Consider the following 19,241-nt stretch of genomic DNA (forward strand, 5'->3'; position numbering starts at 1 on the left):
CTGTGACATCTTTAACTGGCCCTTTCAAGCCAGGGAGAGAGACAAAAAGAGGGACTGAGTGGATGGAGAGAGCCCCAAGCCCTGCTCTATGTTTGGCTCACCCTTCTCATGAGGATTCAAACCCACAGGGAACAGCATGACCAGGGCACCTAAAAAAGGGAACAACAGTGAATAGACAATCAGACTGGTCACTGCTACAACTTGGTGCCAGCATTTGGCAATAGGTTAAACTTCCTGTGGCTTAATTCTGTCATCATTCACAATTCCAGACTCTTCCGACTCAGATTGGATGTTTTCCACGCAGGGGCTCAAGGTTGTTGTTGCTGTTTTTCAGTTGAAGGAATGATTTCACTGGAATTAGTCCAAAACTAAGGATGTGGACAGGTCTTAAACACAGCTGATGGTTCTCCACTGCAGGTAAATGGACTGACTTTGGGCTCCAGACAGTTTTCCTTCCTCTCTTTCCCAGGAATGCAACACAGGGCATAAATCCACAGGTCCAATCCATGCTGAACACCAAACACCTTACTCATCATTTCATCTCTACAGTGAGAATGAAAACCTGTGTTTATCTTCAAGGTGATCACCTGAGACCAGAATAACTGGTCAATATTGAGCAACTGTGAACTGTTTCCATGTGGTAAAAATGGACCAAATGGAACTTTTCTGGTTTTGCAGAGGCAAGAGACTGAGGAATAAACTCCAGTGGCAACTAAAACTCAGTAGTTTTCATCAGACATTTTTGACGTTGTCTTTTTAATACAAACACAAAATATCAAAGCTAAAAAACAACCAGCCGTCACATCTGGCACACAATCCTCCTGATGCAGGGAGGCTGTGGACCACTTCTGGTGCATTTCACAGAATTCCAGAATCACTGAGGTTGGAAGAGGTCTCCAAGATCATGAAGTCCAATCTGAGCCTGATCCCCTCCTTGTCCCCCAGCCCAGAGCACTGAGTGCCATGGCCAGGCCTTCCTTGGGCACCTCCAGGGCTGGGCACTCCAAACCTCCCTGGGCAGCCCCAGCCTGACCACCCTTTCCAGCAAGAAATTCCTCTTGGTGTCCAGTTGTGCTGCATCAAGCCTGTAGACACTGCAGCAGCAGGGATTTAAGGATGGGACAAGAAGGAGTTCCCTGGGAAGACAAAAAGGACACCCAAGAGGGAATGTTTCTTCCTGGGAAAAACATCAATTACAAATGGAGTCTTCCTTCTTGGGGCAGTCAGGAAAGGCCAGTGGGAAAGGATAGAGCACTGGGAAAGCTGAAGGACAGAACAGCAACTGGAGAGGTCAAGAGCATCTCTTCTCTTTCCCTGGGTACCTGAGCTGCTGGGAACAACCAAAAGGGTAGGTCTGAGTTTTCCTTCTCTGTTCCTGTTGTGCCAAAAGTGAGGAAGCAGAGAGTCAATCAGCTGGACCACACATAGAATCACAGAATGGTTTAGGTTGGAAAAGACATTAAAGATCATCTTGTTCCACCCTCTGCCATGGGCAGGGACACCTTCCAATATCCCAGGTTGCTCCAAACCCCATCCAACATGGCCTTGAGCAGCCCTAAATCTCAGTGTTTTATGGTAACATGGAGAGCCACAACTCTCAGGGTGCACCTGCACATTGGCAGCACCAGGACAAACCTGGGGTGGGAATAGAAATAGCTGGTGAAGTTTTGAACTGTGCACATGAATGTGAGCTACCAGAGCAAGTTTCACATGTTCAGGAGGGTCATGAATGCATTTTCTGGGTCTTGAGCCGTTCTGGGCCTGGTACCAGTCACACTCCTGCTCCTGGTTTCACAATTGAGCATTTTGAGGTGATCAGTCCAGGTAAATCAGAGATGAATGTGATTCAGGGCTGCTTTGTCTTAAGAGAGGGCAGTGGGGATGGTAGAAAAGACTTTCTTAACTTTTTCCTTCTGTCTGTTCACTTTCCTTGTCAAAAAAATGACAGTGTGTCAAACTGAAGAACCATCAGGTATAATCTTGAGCTGAATGAAGGCTGTAATTTGATTAAGGGGCTCTGACAGGTTTCGAAACAATGGCAGAGTTTTGAGAATGAACCTGGAGGATTTAATTCAATAATAGTGTAGGTGCTGCACAATACAGTTTTCATAAACCTTTCCTGCTGTAGCAGCTGGAACATTCCTCCATCTCCTGATCCTGCTGAATTCAGAGGGGCTGAACAGAGCTGAGAGACCTTGTGAAAGGGCAGCTAATGAAGTGAAAATTCAGGGAGGTTGGAGTCAGCAAATGAAGACCTGCAGTGATTTGACAGCTGCTGTGAAAGGAGAAGGGGAAGGAGCTGAAACTCTCACAAAACACAGAACTGGTGTGAGATTAATTTCTTGGCTCCCAGTTTAGATCTATGACACAAAGTTAATAAACCACTGACAAAGGCTGCACTTACACACGGGGGGGCTGCTACAAGACCAGTTGAGACTCAGTAAAGTTGATTAAAGCACAGACACAGAGCTCGAGGTGAACAGCTGTGGGTCAGAATTGAAGAGGTTTTTTCAACTGTGCTTCCCCAGAAAGTGTTAAAATTCCTTTCTTCTGTGCACAATCTGAGGGGTTTGGCTGCTGGGTGGGAATCAGGCACATGGATCAGACCTAATTAGTTTTAGCTTTAACAGACCAGGTTCACTTGGACTCTGGTTGGCAGATAAACAGATGGAATGACCTTATGGAGCCTCCAGGGGAAAGCTGGTTCATACATTGCCCATTGTCTTCGACATTTTGGATAGAAGAATTTGAACATAAGCAGGTTAAAATAAGTGAGTGTTTTCCTGTTCATCCAGCACCATGAAGGACTGATCCCTAATTTCTGGTGGAGGCAGAGTTAGATCACTGGGCTGTCTGTGGGACACAGGCTTCACTTCTTTGGAGACAAACATCACAATAAATCCAGGTGTCTCCAGTCTCCAGAGAGAAGCAAGGCTCAATCCTCTGCTGGAAGGGAAGGAATCTCTTTTTCATTCCTGAGAGTCTCCTTCAGCAGCACCCACGCACTGTTCCTTGTATTGGAAACTTAATAACTTCACTTGAAAATCATGTCTTTCTGATGGCAGTGGAAATAGCATGACTTTTAAACAAGTAGAGGAGACTGTCACTGAAGTGGAGCCAGCTCCGTGGGAGTCAGATGATTAAGGTAGATGTGATGTAGGAGGGGAGAAATACTATCATTTGGAAAAAAATACTGTATTTTGAACAGGTTTAATGTTCTCTTCCAGGGAAGCGGGGTTGTTATTATTAAGAGCATTACCAACATTAGATGCAGGGCTTGATTCTCTGTTGTAATTGTTCACATCCATGCAAATTGCCTGCAAAATGAGTCTAAGCTATCACTGAGCTGTGCAGTTGAGGTCTGCTGGAGCTCTGTGCTCACTTTTTCGGGTGTGGAAACAAAGAGGCAGAGGGTGAGAGGAGAGGGATTTTCTCTCTCCATCTGAATCATGCCAGACTAAAAGATATTGCACTAAATCTATCTCGAATGGTCTATTAATTGGGGTTCATATTTAGGCCTGAAGTACTGCTCAAATGTTATTTTCTTAATTTTAATCTTAATCTTAATGGTCTTGCATTCCATTGTTCTGACACGAGGGAGAGGAGAGGAAGACAAAAACCTGCACTGAACCCCTAATAGAGTATCTGAGGCAGATTTAGTGTAATATCTTTTGATCTGGAGTGACCCAGATGGGGAGGGCAAATCCCTCTCCTCTCACCCTCTACCCCTTTCTTTCCACATCTGAAACAGTGAGAACACAGCTCCCCTAGACCTCAACAAATATATCTCAGATATTCTATTTATTGGGGTTCATATTTAGGCCTCAGGTACTGCTCACATGGTATTTAATTTTTCTAATCAAATGGTTTTGCATCCCATTCTTCTGGCACAAGGGGGAGGGGAGGAAGAAGAAAACCTGCAACAAAAACCTAATAAATAGAGTATCTGAGACAGATTTAATGTAATATCTTTTAGTCTGGATGTAAAATCTCAGCATAGTGATTATGAAAATGTAATAAGCCCTGGTGATGATGCAGTTAGACCTGACCCAAAGCAAAGACTTTCTGCCGATTTAATGAACTCAGGATGTTCTCACACTCCCTGGCAACTGTTTAATCTCAGGGTTTTAGCATCTTGATACAAACAAGTGCCCTCTGGGTAGCAGCAATACCTTCCAAAATGTTATGTTTTACTATCAAAATGGTTTTGTGCCCTCAAAAAAAACCACCTCCTCCACCATCAAATTTCTTTTTTTTCCGCCTTGACAAACTTGTATAACTTTCAAACCCTTAGAAGAATAAGATAAACCACAACCTGTGCTCGAAATACCTGATGCCAGGTGGTAGAAAGCAGATATTTTCTTTCTTAGCACAGTTACTGGGCTCTGAATTTGCAGTGGAGGAACTGATTGACCCTGAGCTAGAACCAAAATGACAACTGGCTGCTGTGTAGCTCAACCTCTGGGCCCACAAGATGATCTGTGTTATATTTTGATTTATGCCAAATCCTCTAATCTGTGTTAGCGAGTATATTTTGATTTATATCAATTCCCACATATGGAAACGCCATATCCACAAAAATGGTTAGAGGACCCTGTTACTCATTTGTTACTTTGCCTGGGATTTGAGTGGCCTGGGCCCAAACACTTTCCCTGGTGCTTATTGCAATCTTATAAACTCAGAGTTTTTTAGCCATTTCTGGTTAAAATTTAATTGAGAAAATGATGTTTCTTCCCTGGCAGATTACAACCGTTTCTAGGGTCTCTTCAGCACCAGGCCAATAATGAAAAGATCAAGATTTTACAACCTGGAGAACAGAAGGGAACTACCCCAGAACAAATATTGCTTTTACAAGATTTTCTAGGCTGAGCTGACTGTGATTACGTGACATCTATGGAAAATAGAGTTGCTGTATAATAACCACCACCTGCTTGGAATATCCTCTTTCCATCAGCACGCCTTCATCATTTAGTTACAGTGGGATGCCACAGGGGCTCACGATAAAGACATTATAATCCATAAATTCCAGCATGGATTTATGAGACAACCTGCATTTTCTGTTCTTCCAGGGCACCAGCTGCACACAAAGTGTTAATATTCTGCCAGTTCCTCCTGCCTGGGGCTGTTTCCTTCTCCTTTTGTTTAAACAACCTACAGGAATGTTGTTTATTTTGTCCATTTAAGTCAGTTATGGCCATCCCCTATGAAATTGCTTTCAAATCGATTTTTTTCCCCCTATCTTTTTGAGTCCTGAGATAACTGGAATAGTGGAGATAAAGCTTTCTGTACTTCATTGTGCTGCCTTCACCTGGGAGGTGCCCGGCTGAGGTGTCCTGCTCTGAACGAGGTCATTTTGGATTCCCTCCACACGGGTTTCTGTGCCACAGGGGATAAAGCTGGAAATCAAAACTGATTGAAGAGCCTGGGAAATGGAAACTCCCAATTTATCCCAGCCTGGCTCTTTTTGCAGTGCTCAGGTGGAAGGTGCTGAGTTGCTGCATAGAAATCGCCCTGATAATTTATTACCTTTTTGGCAATTTTTTTTGCTTTGTAGACACCACTAAAACTTGTCTGCTGTGCTTTCAGCATCACAACTTGGGCTGTGGGGCTCTGCTTGGAAATATTGTCTGTTTACTGGGTCTTTGTTAAAAGGAAAAGGGTTTAAAATGAAAGGGTTTAATTTCAGAAGGGCAAACAAATTTTGAGGGAAACTCCTGGAGACATCTTAATTTTTTTTTTTTTATTTCTATGTTTTTCTGGCGTGCTTGGTGTGATATCTGCAGACTGTAATGAAAAGAGTTTTAAGAGATATTTGACCTCTGTCTTGGCTGCCCTAAACAGCGTCAGCCTTGAGGTCTGTGTTCACAGGAGTCTCCAGCTCTCTGCTCTAGTTCTGTTACCTTTCAGATTAAAAAAATCAGTACATGTTTGTAATGGACCTGCTGCACCTGGTGAAATTTTGGCTTTTGGTTCCTTTCTTTATAACAGATCATGCACTAAACCATGTGGGACAGATGAGAAGTGTGGTGGGAGGGGGTGAACTGAGAACATAAGAAAGGGAGACAGAGGGAGGTGTGTTGTCATGGACTGAGCATTTCTGTTTCTGTTTGCTGTGGACAGTTTGTGTGCTGAAACATCCAAGATTTGTTGGGTCTGTCACTGTGGAATGGCTTGTTCCATCTGCAGAGGGAACAGTGGCTGCAGAGAACAGAATGACTGCAGGGCTGCTGAAGCACAGCCCTAGGGAAAGATATCCTGCCTGGTCCCACCCTTCCTCACACAGGTGTGGAGTCACCTCACATGTGGTGAGGTTCCCTTTTAACAGCCAAATGTTCCAGTATGGATACTTTATCTAAATTAGAAACATTTATCTGCTTCTAATCTTCCATTTGCCTTGTAATTAGAGCCTTAATTGCTTCTTCTCTGAGGCCATTAGGGAGCTGACAGGCACTGCACAGCTCGATTTATTCCTTAGGGTCCTCATCCAGAGGCCACCAGAGACCTGAGTCCTGCTCCACAGGTTTGGGAGAGCTTTGGATCAGGCTCACGGTTGTTTTCTTAAACATTGGATCCACATGGACAGGGGATGTTTCTGGACTGCATTTCTATCACTGGTGGCTTTTGAGCACCTGAACAGTGTTTTATATCCCTTTGCAGGGTAAAGGAAGGCAGATACACCAAGGTTAAAATTCGTGTTTTGCGTCTTAAACCCTGAATTTTGACTAACTTAGCAGGGGTTTAAAATCCTGTTGTAGTTGTGTTCAAGCCCTGAGGGGAGAGCCTTAAACAAGAGTTTGAGCCCTCGACTCTTGGGAGGAGAAAGGCATTTTCCTCAGACTGCAAAACAAACCCTCCCCACTTCACAGCTCTGTAGGTGTGGCTGCTGCCTTTGAAGCAGATTTTTGGCCAGACAAGAACCCCTGACCGACTCAAAACCTCTGGGTTTGAACTCCCCTACACTTTTGCACGGCATCTGTCTACGCCTTATTGGCAGCTGGAAACTCATTGCTGCACTTAATATCTGAAAAAGAAGCTAATTTGTTGTCTTCTCACTGTAAAAGGAGACTAATGGGAATAGAATTGAGAAAATGATGAAAATGGAAGGGGGGGGGTGTTTCTCACCCTGGAGCTCTAAATGTAATAAATTAATAATTCTCATGCAAGGTTGCAAAAAAAAAAAAAAATAAAAAAAAGAAGGGCCTAATGGCTGGTTAAAAAAAAGTGCCAGCACAATTTAATTGGACTGGCTGAGTCATAAATCTTTTCTGTTATGGTGGTGCCTGGCAGCTCTGCCAGAGTCAGATGGATTTTTCTCTTGCAGGGGAAATTCCCTCTGTCTCCAGTTCACGTCAGTCTGCACCAGTCAGAAGTGTGGGATCAAAGCTGTCAACCCTGATGTGCCTTTGGGCTTCCCCTCCAAAAGACAAATCAAAAATGTCCTGTTGCCAGGTAAAAGGCCACCAGTTGTGATGGTGATGATAAGAATAATGATAATTATGACAATTCAGCAATTGTTTTTGGCTGGGTTTTGTGTAGTTTGAAACACAAAAAGGCAGTCCCATGGAGAGAGGAGCAGGTGATCACAGGAGTGCTGGATGCCCACCTCAACCTCCCTCACTCTCTAGAGGGGCAGAAAGATGCAAAACAAGGGAACTGTGGCCAGAGGAGTGGGACAAAACCCAGGCCAAATAGGGAATGCTCTGAATTAATGCAATCTCTGGATCAGTCTTCAAAGGTAAGTTGCCTGACAGAGCACAACCCCAGAAGTTTAAGTTTTCTGCTTCCATCAGACCTCCTGGTTCAAAGTTGGATGGAACAGATGATCTCAGGCTCCTTCTTCCCTCCGGCCTCCCCTCTCTGAGGCTCTGCTGTCCCCAGAGGCTCAGGGGTGACCACAGAACAGCTTGCAAGTGCATAAACCCACAATTTTTAAGTGGTGCCATGGGACAACAGTGAAAGCTCTTAGCTGGGCTATTAATTTTCTCAAAGCCATTCAATTCCCCACAGCTATAAAACACAAGGAGGAGACAGCTCTGGGGTTTACAGTCACAGGCTAATTTAGGCTGGAAGGATGTATGGAGTCACCTGGCCCTTCCCACTGCACAAGGCACAGCCAGATAGTTGGAGTTGCTCAGGGCTTATGCAGTCCAGTCTCCAGGGATGGTGATTCCCCAATCCCCCTGGGGCCCTCTTTAGTTTTGTCTAATCAGAATTACCTGCATTGCAACACATCCTGATTCTCTGGCCCTCTGAGATGTCCTTCCTTGCTTTCATGTTCCCTGTAGTGTCTATTTAGAGGTTTAGAGTGTGATAAGATCACTCTGCACTGTCTGAACAGTTCCAGCTCCCTCCACTTTTCCTTGTGTGTGTCCTGTGCACCACCTCCTGACCTGGACTTGCTCTCTACAACTCCCTGACAGGAGGGGGGAGCTGTGCCAGGGGAGGCTCAAGTTGGACAGGAGGAGGAATTTCCTCCTGGAAAGGGTGGTCAGGCCTTGGAAGGGGCTGCCCAGGGAGGTTTGGAGTCCCCATCCCTGGAGGTGTCCAAGGAAGGACTGGCTGTGACACTCAGTGCTCTGGGCTGGGGGACAAGGTGGGGATGGGGCACAGGGTGGATCCATGAGCTGGGGAGGCTTTTCCAACCCCAGTGATTCTGGGATTCTGTGTCCATGTCTGTTTTGTGCTGGGGAGCCTATTTTGGGGTGTATCATTCCCTTCTGAATTTGTGCTCAGAGCTGTAGTTTAACGAATCTCTCTGGAGCTGTGTTTGCAGAGACTTGGGCTCATTTGCTCCAGTGGATTCAGTATGGGCAGCAGGAATGTTCATTGTGTGACCTGGGCTCATCCAAATTCCTGGGAAGCCTGTCCCTGTGGGCAGATGGAGGCAGTGGTGCTTTGCCAGCTTCCTTCCTCGTGATGGCTTTTTCCTCTTTTATTTTTCTCTCTGGTGACACCAGGGACATCCTGGTCTCTTCCAGCTCTGTTTAGTAACAGCCACGAATTCCCTGACAAATTCCCAGGGCTTTGGCTCCCCTTTTAGCCTTTGGCCACTGCCATGAACTGCTCTGAAGCAGAAATTTTAGCTGCCCTGTCCCCTTCCCTTGCTGTGACAGTGCCCTGCATTCACACTGACCTCACTCTGTGGTGGGAGATCAAGTCCTGATCAGATCTATATGGGGAAGTTATTTGTATCATTGCTCTGTAAATTTAAACTGCTGGGAGAAGTCTGGGAACCTACAACCTGGAGCCTTTTGCAGGGCACAAAATACCCTTGAGTGTGTGTTACCCTTCCCACTATTTATTTCTGAGAACTTGATGGAGTTGATCCAAATATTCCCTTTGAAGTTGTTTTCTAAATCAAATTTTGACATTCCTCAGAAATCTCAAATGGGTTCCTCATAACCACTGGAAATTTGTTGTTGGAGACTTTAACTTTTGCTTTGTTTTCATCTTTTGAATGTTTCTTTAAATTAAGCTCCTTTACTGTCTAAGTTGTAAGGATGGGGTATCTCATATTCAAAAATCTGATATTTATTAAAATCCTATTTTTTAAACTAAAAGCTTATTCCATTCCACAGGAATCCCAACTAAGGAAAATTGTCAAAATCAGTAAGAAAAGAAATTTTGGAGAGCATTGTGACTCATTCTGCCAGTAATTCCCTTGGAAATGAAGGAGAGAGGAAGAGTGAGCAAGAGCTCAAGGCTGATCACAGGAGCCCTTTCTACCTTTCACATTTGTTGTCACAGCAGCTGCCTCATCTCTCCTGGAAGATCCTCTCTCTTTTTATGTCTTCTGCCAGTACAGCAGGTTTGGAGAAGTACAAGCAGAAATATCTTACACAGGTTGTCACACGAGGAAATGTTGCTTCAGATCAAAATCAGCTTTGTAATAATAAACCACAGACGTTGAGCATCACTCACTGGGGCATCAGCACCCAACTTGTGTTCAAGCTCTGGGTTGTCCTCCTCATTTAGGGGAAAATTCAGGCCAGTTTCCCTCCAGATTAAAGCTGGGAGTGCTGAGAAATGTGTGGCTGCTCAGTATAAACAGATCATGTGCTGTATAATCAGTGCCTTTGCTGCTGCCTGGATTTGGGCTCAAACTCACCATTTGGGGTTGGTTTTTCTCCTCTTCAGTGACACAGGGAGCAGCTCTGAGCCCCTTCCACGGATATCCCACAGCTCAGCTGTGCCAGGGTGGGGAAAAACACGTGGAGCACATCAGCTTGTGTTTGATTTTCCTTGGAAGGCTGTAATTGAGCCTCTGAGGTCACAGCAGTTCTCTGTGATTTGTTTTTACTGAAAACCCTTGAGGACTTTTTTTTTTCTGCAGTGGCCTTGGGAATCCCAGGAGCTGTGCAATAATGGGAGTTTTTAGTGCTGGCAGCTGCTTTCTAGGTTGGAAAACATATACTCATAAATTTTCTGCCTTTTTCATGTGCTTTACACAGCCAGAGGTGTTATCTGCAGTCCATAGCCTTGGTCTTTTTAATCTACCAGCTGTTGATTTTGAATTTCTCATTTTCTTCACAGCTTTGCTTGCTCATTCTTCAACCTTTTAGGTCACTTTTGATTTGACAGTTGCTGTTCTATTCAATTTTGTGAAAACTTTCTGCTGAAGGTGAATAATCGTTCTGCTTGCATTCATTAAAAACCAGTGTAAATATTTGTAACATTAGAGAGGCTTTGCAGTTATCAGGGAGTGTAATGCAACATGTTTATCCTTCATTACAATTGGGTGAGACAGGAGGAAACAATATTATACAGCTGGAAGTAAATAAGCACCAGCGGGAGAAGTGAAAAGATCTTTTAGAAATATAGGAGGGAGCAGAGTTTGCCAAAAATACTTCCCAGGGTTTTGAACCGCAGGCTGCTTAAGAATGCTTCACATCTGGAGATCAAACATGAGGGAATAAGGTAATCAACATGAAAGAATCAGTTCAGCAGAAGTTCCAGGGGTGAGACACTGCCCTGACTCGAATCAGTGTGTGCCTGGGATTTCATCACCTTCTTCTCCAGGCAGGTAAAAAAACCCAAAAACCTCAGATGACCAAAAGTAGAAGGCTAAAATTAGAACCAATACCTCTAGATTTCCTTTCCCAGGAAAATATTGCAGTGCTGACCCTGTGTTTCCACCATTCCAAGATCAAGTGGACAAGCCGAGCTCCAGTTAACAGACATCATCCTGAGAAGTGCTCAGAAATGGAAAAGGCACTTGAGTGGCCTGGAGCCCTTCTCAGAGGGGCTCAGAAATCACATCTCTGCTCTGCAAGCAGGTGAAACATGTTCAGTGAGCTAATTCTGCCTGGGGAATCCTTTGACCTGGATAATGCTGAGGTACCTTTTGCAGGGAATGATCTCTTCGGTTTTGCCGAGCGGAGGTTTCTGTGGTGGAGGTTGTGCCGTGCTCAGGGCAGCCAAGCCTCTCCTTTCTTGGTTCAGTCATTCCCTGGAGTCTGAGCTGGGTCTGGAGACCCGAGGACTCGGTGGTTTTACCTTTGCAGTGCCTTGTTTCTGCACTAAAGTGCTGGAAAACACAGTTGCTCAAAGCTATGCTGCAGACAGAGGCGATTTTTAAGTGTCTGGCACCACAGGTTTTTAGGAGGTCTGGGCTGGCCAAGGAAGAGGATTCCCACTGTGCCCTTCTCCCAGGAAAACAGCAGCAGCAGGGCCAGTGTTAAAGCTTTGGGATCCCTCTGGCCATGGAGATGGATGTGTGTAGGCTCATGAGTGAGAAGGAGTGATGAGCAAAGACAAAATGCTGGATTGCAAGGGCATGATGTGCAGAATGAAGCCCTTCTTGTGCAAGTTAGACTTGTGTTCAGAGCAGAATTATTTAACAATATCTAATTAGCTGTACAAAAGTGGTTTTTTCATACTTAGGGATCTCAAATCTCCTTTTTAGGGCTCTTACCTTTTCACGTATGAGTTAGTGCTTGAATCTAAGTATTATATGTGAATGTTTAGGGCTGAGGGAGCTGCTGTAGTTGTGAAGAGCTGAGCAACTAATTGGTGAGAAAGGTATGAAAGATGGGCAATAAGCCATTATCAAGCATTCAGTAACATTTTTGCATAGTACAGCACTATATAGAGAATAAAGCTGTCCAATAAATGTCTAATTCCTTTTCCCTGCTTTCCCTGAAAGTGAGATACACCAAAGTTTTGGTTGAAAATACTCATAATCTCCAATTCTCTTTTCATTTCATGAATTTCTCTGCCTGAATTCTTGCCACTGTGCACAGTTTTGATTACTGTGAAATTGTAATTGCCTCCTTTAAGCCTTGTAGTCTCCCTTCAGCAAAGAGATTACTCTTTTCCACCTGTGGAGAAAAACTCCTGAAAGAAACTTCCCAATAAAACTGGAATGCCTTTCTCTGCTGGCATCGGGAACTCCAAGCTCACCACTACAATCCCTCGTGCTTCCATCCCTGATTTTCTGTGTTGGAATTCATAACAAAGGAATGTCCTCTCAGAATTAACCACATGGAAATGTCATCATCATGGCTGGGCTTTGTGAATGAAGATTTGGGAAGGGCTCTACCCACATTTGTTACAAGTGCGTTGGTGGCTAAAGAGGCCAATGCAAGATAGACAAGATTGGTTGCAAAAGGCACAGCAGAAAGACTCCTTAGGTGGTAAATTTTGCAAGACACGGTTGTCTTTTCTCCTCAAGGGTGATCCTGCTGCGTTCTCAAAGGCATCAGCAGTGTTATAGATGGTGTGTCTCCAGACCTTCTGATTGGAGGCCAGAGTAGACCAGTTATGGTGGTCAATATGGCCAAGGCTGAGATGTTGTTTCAGGCAGTCCTTGTATCTCCTCTTTGGGGCTCCTCTCTTGCGGCAGCCGGTGGCAAGTTCACCATAAAGCAAGATCTTAGGGAGGGGGTGGTTGGTCCTTCATCCTTGAGACGTGCCCTGCCCAGCACAGCTGTGTTCTCAGCAACCTGGCCTCAATACTTGTGACTGCTGCCTGTTCTAGAACAGATGTATTGGTCACATAATCTGACCAGTGGATGTTTAGGATTGTGCAGAGGCAGCGTTGATGGAAGTGTTCGAGGAGTCGCAGGTGGTGGTGGAAGATGACCCACGATTCAGATCCATATAAGAGAGTAGACAGCACAATGGCTCTGTAAACACTGATCTTGGTACTTTTCTTCAGGTGTTTATTTCGCCAAACTCTTTTATGAAGCTTTCTGAAGGCACTCTATGCCTTTGCTAACCTGTTGTCTATCTCTCCATCCGAGGAGATGAGGCTCCCTAGGTAATTAAACTGCTGGACTGATTTGAGCTCTGATTCACCAATGGTGATATGGGGATGATAGAAGACTTCCTGAGGTGCAGGTTGATAGAGAACTTCTGCCTTTTTTAAGCTGACTTCCAACCCAAAGAGCTCAGCAGCCTCAGCAAAGCAGGATGTTAAACGCTGCAGAGCTGCTTCTGTGTGGGCAACAAGGGCGGTGTCATCAGCATAAAGCTGCTCCCGGACAAGATGGTTTAAGGTCTTGGTGTGGGCCTTCAGTCTTCAACCTAAGGTGACTGAAGGCACATGGAAATGTGAGCAGGGAGTAAAAGTGGAAGGGATTGCTGGCAAGCACCAGGGAAGTGGGGATATGTGGGAATACGTGGGAAGGTGAACCCAGATGTCTAAGTCTGGCACCTGGCATCAGGAGATGTCAAAACTCTTAAAATAGAAAGAAAGGAAAACTGAGCTGGAGAGTCTTTGTATTCTGATCATTCCTGAAACGATGATGATCGAGTTTAGAGCCAAAGCCACTTATTCTTATCCCTGCTTGAACTGCATTTCAGTCACTGCACTTTGGTCACATCCTGGAGCACAACAATGAAATCTCCTTTCACCACTTGTCCTGCAGAAACACTCGAGTGTGAGAAATCTTGATTCTTTTCTTCCTTTCAGCTCCAATGCCTTAAGAAGCCGTTTGAGTGGATAAACATCTCTTCTCTGAAGAGCAGTAAAAAATCCAAGTGAGAAACTCTAACCCAAGCGACGTTTATTTGGAGAGAGAGCAGAGTCTGCTGGGATGTTCTGAAGGGTTGGAACTGCTACCACACATATCAAAGGGAGGTATTTGCTAGGACTGGGCAAGGATAAGGGGTAAATATGGCAATTCACTCCAGAGAAATAAAAAAGACAATAAATCAGTCAGTCAAAGGGGCTGCAGTGGAGAGTGGGAACAGCTTTATACGATGTTTGTCCAGTCAAAAGCACCATTTGCTGTATAAATAACCACCTACATGAACATTTTATTGCTTTCCCCACGTATTTTCCACAGCTGGCAAGTGTGTTTGTTTATGTGTCTATAAACCCTTCTGCAAATATTGCTCTCGAGCTGCCCGTGTGTCAGAATTATAAATGCAGCCGATTACAAGTTTATTTGTAGAATTATCCATATGAACCTAAAGTTATCTGTCCAGCTTTGTTGCCTTTTCTTTTTTTTTTTTGACAGCTGTAAAAGTGCAATCGTTTGCTTTCCCTGCTGCTGTTTCAATGTCCATATGTTTATTTTTACACAGAGGGAATGGTTGTCACCCAGAGCACCCCTCCGGTAAACACAACTTCCCAAGGTTTGAGGGTCTTAAGTTGGCTGAAAGACTTCATATTCCTTTCCTGTGTTAGAAAATGATGTTTTCTGTACATCAGTGTAGCTCTAGAGGGGGTATTTGAACCAGGCTGTGGAGCTGGATTGCCAAAAAGGCTGTGGGTTATTCAGGATATTCCTCTTTCTCTCCTTTTCATTTTTTCTACATCCCTCTCCCTGAGTCTCTTAATTTCTTCTTTTTCTCTCAGTGTCTGTAGATATTGTACCATACCTGACTCTCCAACCTTGTAAATTTAAAACACTTTCCTTTCCTTGTTATGGGTTTATTTCCCTGTCAAAATGATACATTTGGAAGCCTTGTTTAACTTTTTAAAATTACTAATTTGTTTATGATGATAAGACTCGCCTTAAAACTAGATTTCACTGGGTGGAAAAAGCTAAACAATTTCAAGGCTGTTGTTAGGAGGAGGTTATTAAATTATCAGAGAAAAATAATCTAAATTTTAGATTTTTCATAAATTTTAAAACAAATAAATGAGTTATTCAAAGTCAAGGTTTTATGCCTGTTGTTTAGGGGAGAAAGGGTTCTGCATCCTTGAGACCAATTTTTTTTGTTGTTGTTGTTCAAGGAAAAAAATAATTTTCTCAAATTCTATGACTAAAAGTGTGGGTACTCTACAAACCTCTCTAAGAAAATATCTTAAGTGGTCTCCAGAAAATAATATGAAAGCAGTGGTGGCAATTTAATGTAAACCAACTGTCTTGAAAGGTAAATATCAAATAGTGCTGAAGTGAGATCAGTGTGTTTGTCATGTTCTTCCCAGTGAGATCACTTGCATTTAATATTATAGCTTTTCCATAAGGAACAGAGGGAGCACAGAATCCCAGAATGAGTCAGGTTTGAAGGGACCACAGTGGGTCCTCTGGTCCCACCTCCCTGCTCCAACAGGGTCATCCCAGAGTGCACGATTGTGTCCAGATGGTTCTGGAACATCCCCAGTGAGGAGACTCCACACCCTCTCTGGTCTCTGTTCAGTGCTGGGTCACTGCCCAGCAAAGAAGTTCTTCCTCATGTCCAGGTGGAACTTCCTGGGCATCAGTTCCTGCCCGTTGCTCTTGTGCCATTGCTGGGACCCCCGAGCAGAGCCTGGTCCATCCTCTGCCCCCTCCCTGCAGCCCCTACAGACCTGGGGGAGGTCCCCTCTCAGTGTCTGCTCTGGAGGCTGAACAGCCCCAGCTCCCTCAGCCTTTCCTGCTCCCAGAGATGCTCCATCCCTTCAGCATCTCCACAGGAGAATCATCTTCCAGCAGCTCCATGTCCCTGCTGTCCTGAGGAGCCAGAGCTGGACCCAGCACAGCAGATGTGCCTCCCAGGGCTGGGCAGAGGGGCAGGATCCCCTCCCTGACCTTCTGGGAACTCTTCCCGATGCCCTCCAGGATTCCTTTGGCCTTCAGAATCCCGCTTTTTAGTTCTGCCTAAGTGTAGGACAAGCTTTGCTGGTGTGGGGCTCCTCTGGCAATGCCACAGGTGGAGTGTGGCACTAAAAGAAGCAGAAATGCCCCAGAAGTGGCAGCAAAATGTGGAAATAACAACTGAGTCCCTCAGCTACACTGAAGCTCAGTTGGACTTTTGCCCCCTACTCCTGGAGGTTCATCCATTGCTTCACGGCAGCCTGATGTACTTCACCCCATGATTGTGTTGTCCCAAAACTGGGGTTTTTTTGGACACTTGAGGGGAAAGCACAGAAGTAAATCTCTGCAAAACTGTTACTCTTTGAACCCCAGGAGATATTTTTGACCGTGTTTGTAAATAAAGAAATAAACACAGAAAATTGCGTATTGAAAGGATCCGTAACAAGTAATTTTTAAAAAGAGTCTTATTTTGAGTTTTTGGTGATGCTGTCTGGAGGAGTCAGATTGGCTTCATGCTTTTTTGGAAGTGCCTTGTTGAAGATTCTGCCCTCAAAGTGATCTTCATACTCTTCTCAGAGTAATATTTTGATCTGTGCCTGAGTAAAGACACATTGACTTCCTTTTTTCTTCTCAGGAAATGGTGGCAATGCTTCCAAGGGGAGTTAAAGCCTCCTTGATTTGAACTTTCTGCTGAATTTGAGTTTGGTTAATTGGGTTAATTTCATTTAGTAAAACGCATTATTCTTAATTTCCTGTCCTAACACATAATGCAGAGTTCACATGACAATACATAAAGAGTTGTGTTTCATACACAGGTGGGTGTGTTTTTTTGGAGCCCTTAAGGTGGAAGATATTATATAAATACATATATATTTAAACAGAATAATATAAATAATTAATAACAATAATAGCAAATGTTTATACTTATCATTTTCCATTTTTATTTCTCATGGAAGGTATATCTGCTCCCAGAGTTGGGAGGCTCTGAAAATAGATAAAGGGTTGTTTTCACTGCCCAAACTTGTGAGTGGCTTTTCTGATAATGTAATATTGTAATATAATAATAAATAATGTAATCTAATGATCCCAATCTGGTTTTGATTCATCAGCAGTGACACTAAATGTTGATATTTCCATATCTGTCATCACAGTTTCTTGGCTCCAGTTTTAATAATTTATATCCCAAGACTTTGACCAGTGTTGGAAGGTGTGATGGGTTCAAGGGTTGGAGATTGTTGCTCTGAGCATCTTCTTTGGCTGCCCTCACGCTATATCAAGAAGGAAATGTAGAATATATGATGGCCTAAACTGGCTTTCAGTGTTTGCTGGGACGTAACCTGTAAATATTTGTAAATTGAAAGAGGGAAAATGTCTAATTTTGGTAGATTGGCCTGGTTGTACCTTCATCAAAAGTGACCCAAAGCACAGAACAAGCAGCTACTTCTGTACGAACACATCTCAGAAATTGTGCTGCTAATTATGACATTGTTTGATGCTCTCCCCTCCTAAGTCATGCAGCAGGAGACCCTACCCAAACAGAGCAAACCAGAGCAGTTTAAACTGGGAAATGGGCCCATCCATCCAGTACCAGGGAAACACTTAAGCCCTGGATGGCTTCAGTGGCTTTCCAAACCACTGCCTTTGGTTTTCTCTCTTCGTGTGGACTCCAAGGGTTTGAGACAACAACAGATTTGATTTTTGTCTTCAATTTTGGTAGCCCAAGCAGTGTGAGGGGGAGTCCCCTCCAGAGGAGGCTGATAATGGCTGAGAGGAGGATGTGGTCAGTGTTGGAGCAGCAAAGGACACCCCAGAGAGCCGTGTGGGTGTGCAGGGGGGAAGATGAGGTGAGGAAAGAAGGGTTAAACAGGGAAAGAGTGAGAGGTTTAGGACAACAAAGCCACATTTGCTGCACCGCAGAAGCGTTGTTGTCTTTTGATCTCCGTAGGTGGGTTTTGGTGAGACATTTTTTATTCTTCCACTGCTTGCCAATCATTTCCCTGGAAAAACATGGTGTTCAGCAAACCCGAAAATATCCACCTCCCCTTTCGGGATGTCAAGTTCCCTCAGCTGCAATTCAGAGATTTCAAGGTGGTTTCAGCTCATAAACAGCAATTTCCTCCTCGTCTCACCCGAAGGTGATGCAGATGTTTGAAATCTCTGTGACTGGTGCACACACCAGGAACACTAAACATTTCATCTTGATTTCTCTTCAGTACCACCTACTTCCTGGAAAATCTGGAAGCCTTGCACTTACCACTTCATGTTCTCTGCCAAGTTCCTTTCAATTTTTTCTTTTTCTTTTTCTTTCTTTTTTTTTTTTTTTACCCTGCTCCATTTTTGTCTCACACGTTTATTATATGGTGACAAATGCAGTTTTCTTCTGCCACCACATAATAGATGTGTGAAACACATACACATGTTCTAGTAAGAGACTGCTCTTTATTTCCTGGTTCCAGTTGCAAAACGTGAATCAGGGTTGAAAAGGTTGTACCTCTGGCAGAGCTGTGTGATCCACATCCTCAAACTTTCCTGGGTTTTGCTGAAGTCATGGGGAATAACAGCAAATCTCATTCTTATATCTCTATATTTTTATATTTTTATACTTCTTATATTTTTACATCAGTGTTTTCTCCCCAAGCACATCGTTTCTTCATTTTATAATCACCATTCCCTTGTATTGATTATATTTACTCATTTCAGACATTGATGTTGTTATTGACATAAAAAAAAATACCTCCAGCTTCTAGAACAAGTGTACCAGCACTCTGATTGTGGGAAACACACCAATTTTAGAGATAAAACATCCCCCTGTTACTCTGGCTTTAATGCAAAGAACAAACATTTATGAGTCCATTTGCTGCGAATTCCAAGCACTGTTTTCTCTCTGCATCGAGTGATTGCTGATGTTGTGCTGTGCAATTGTAGGTAAGGACCAAATGGCATCTCCACAAGGCTCCTGTGACACAACATGCCTTATTTACACATATCCCAGCTTTTGGGCTTCTGTACCTTCCTGGGGTGTGTAGGGGGCCTCAGTGAAACACGGAATCAGACAGATCCTCTGTGAGCTAAAGCGGAACAAGCCCCACGTTACAAGTTAAAACAAAACCAAGCAAACAAGCAAGGAAAGAAAAAAAAGGCGACAACCAAACACATCATCACTTCCTACCGGATCCAAACAGCCTGGGAATGCCATGTGGCAGGCAGTTGTTCTGGAGTTACCCATGGGGGATTGGAAGCAGCAGGACTATGGTGCTTCCACATTAATCA

At 44.0% G+C, this 19,241-nt stretch overlaps 1 protein-coding gene across 3 annotated transcripts in view; it reads right to left on the reverse strand.

The window, feature by feature from the left end:
• The window catches only part of LOC116782244 (G protein-activated inward rectifier potassium channel 2), a 168,471-nt gene that overhangs the window by 20,824 nt on the left and 128,406 nt on the right, over window positions 1-19,241 (reverse strand). The gene's annotated exons all lie outside the window — the stretch shown is intronic.

This window comes from Chiroxiphia lanceolata, chromosome 2 (assembly GCF_009829145.1).
Source record: "Chiroxiphia lanceolata isolate bChiLan1 chromosome 2, bChiLan1.pri, whole genome shotgun sequence".
NCBI lineage: Eukaryota > Metazoa > Chordata > Aves > Passeriformes > Pipridae > Chiroxiphia > Chiroxiphia lanceolata.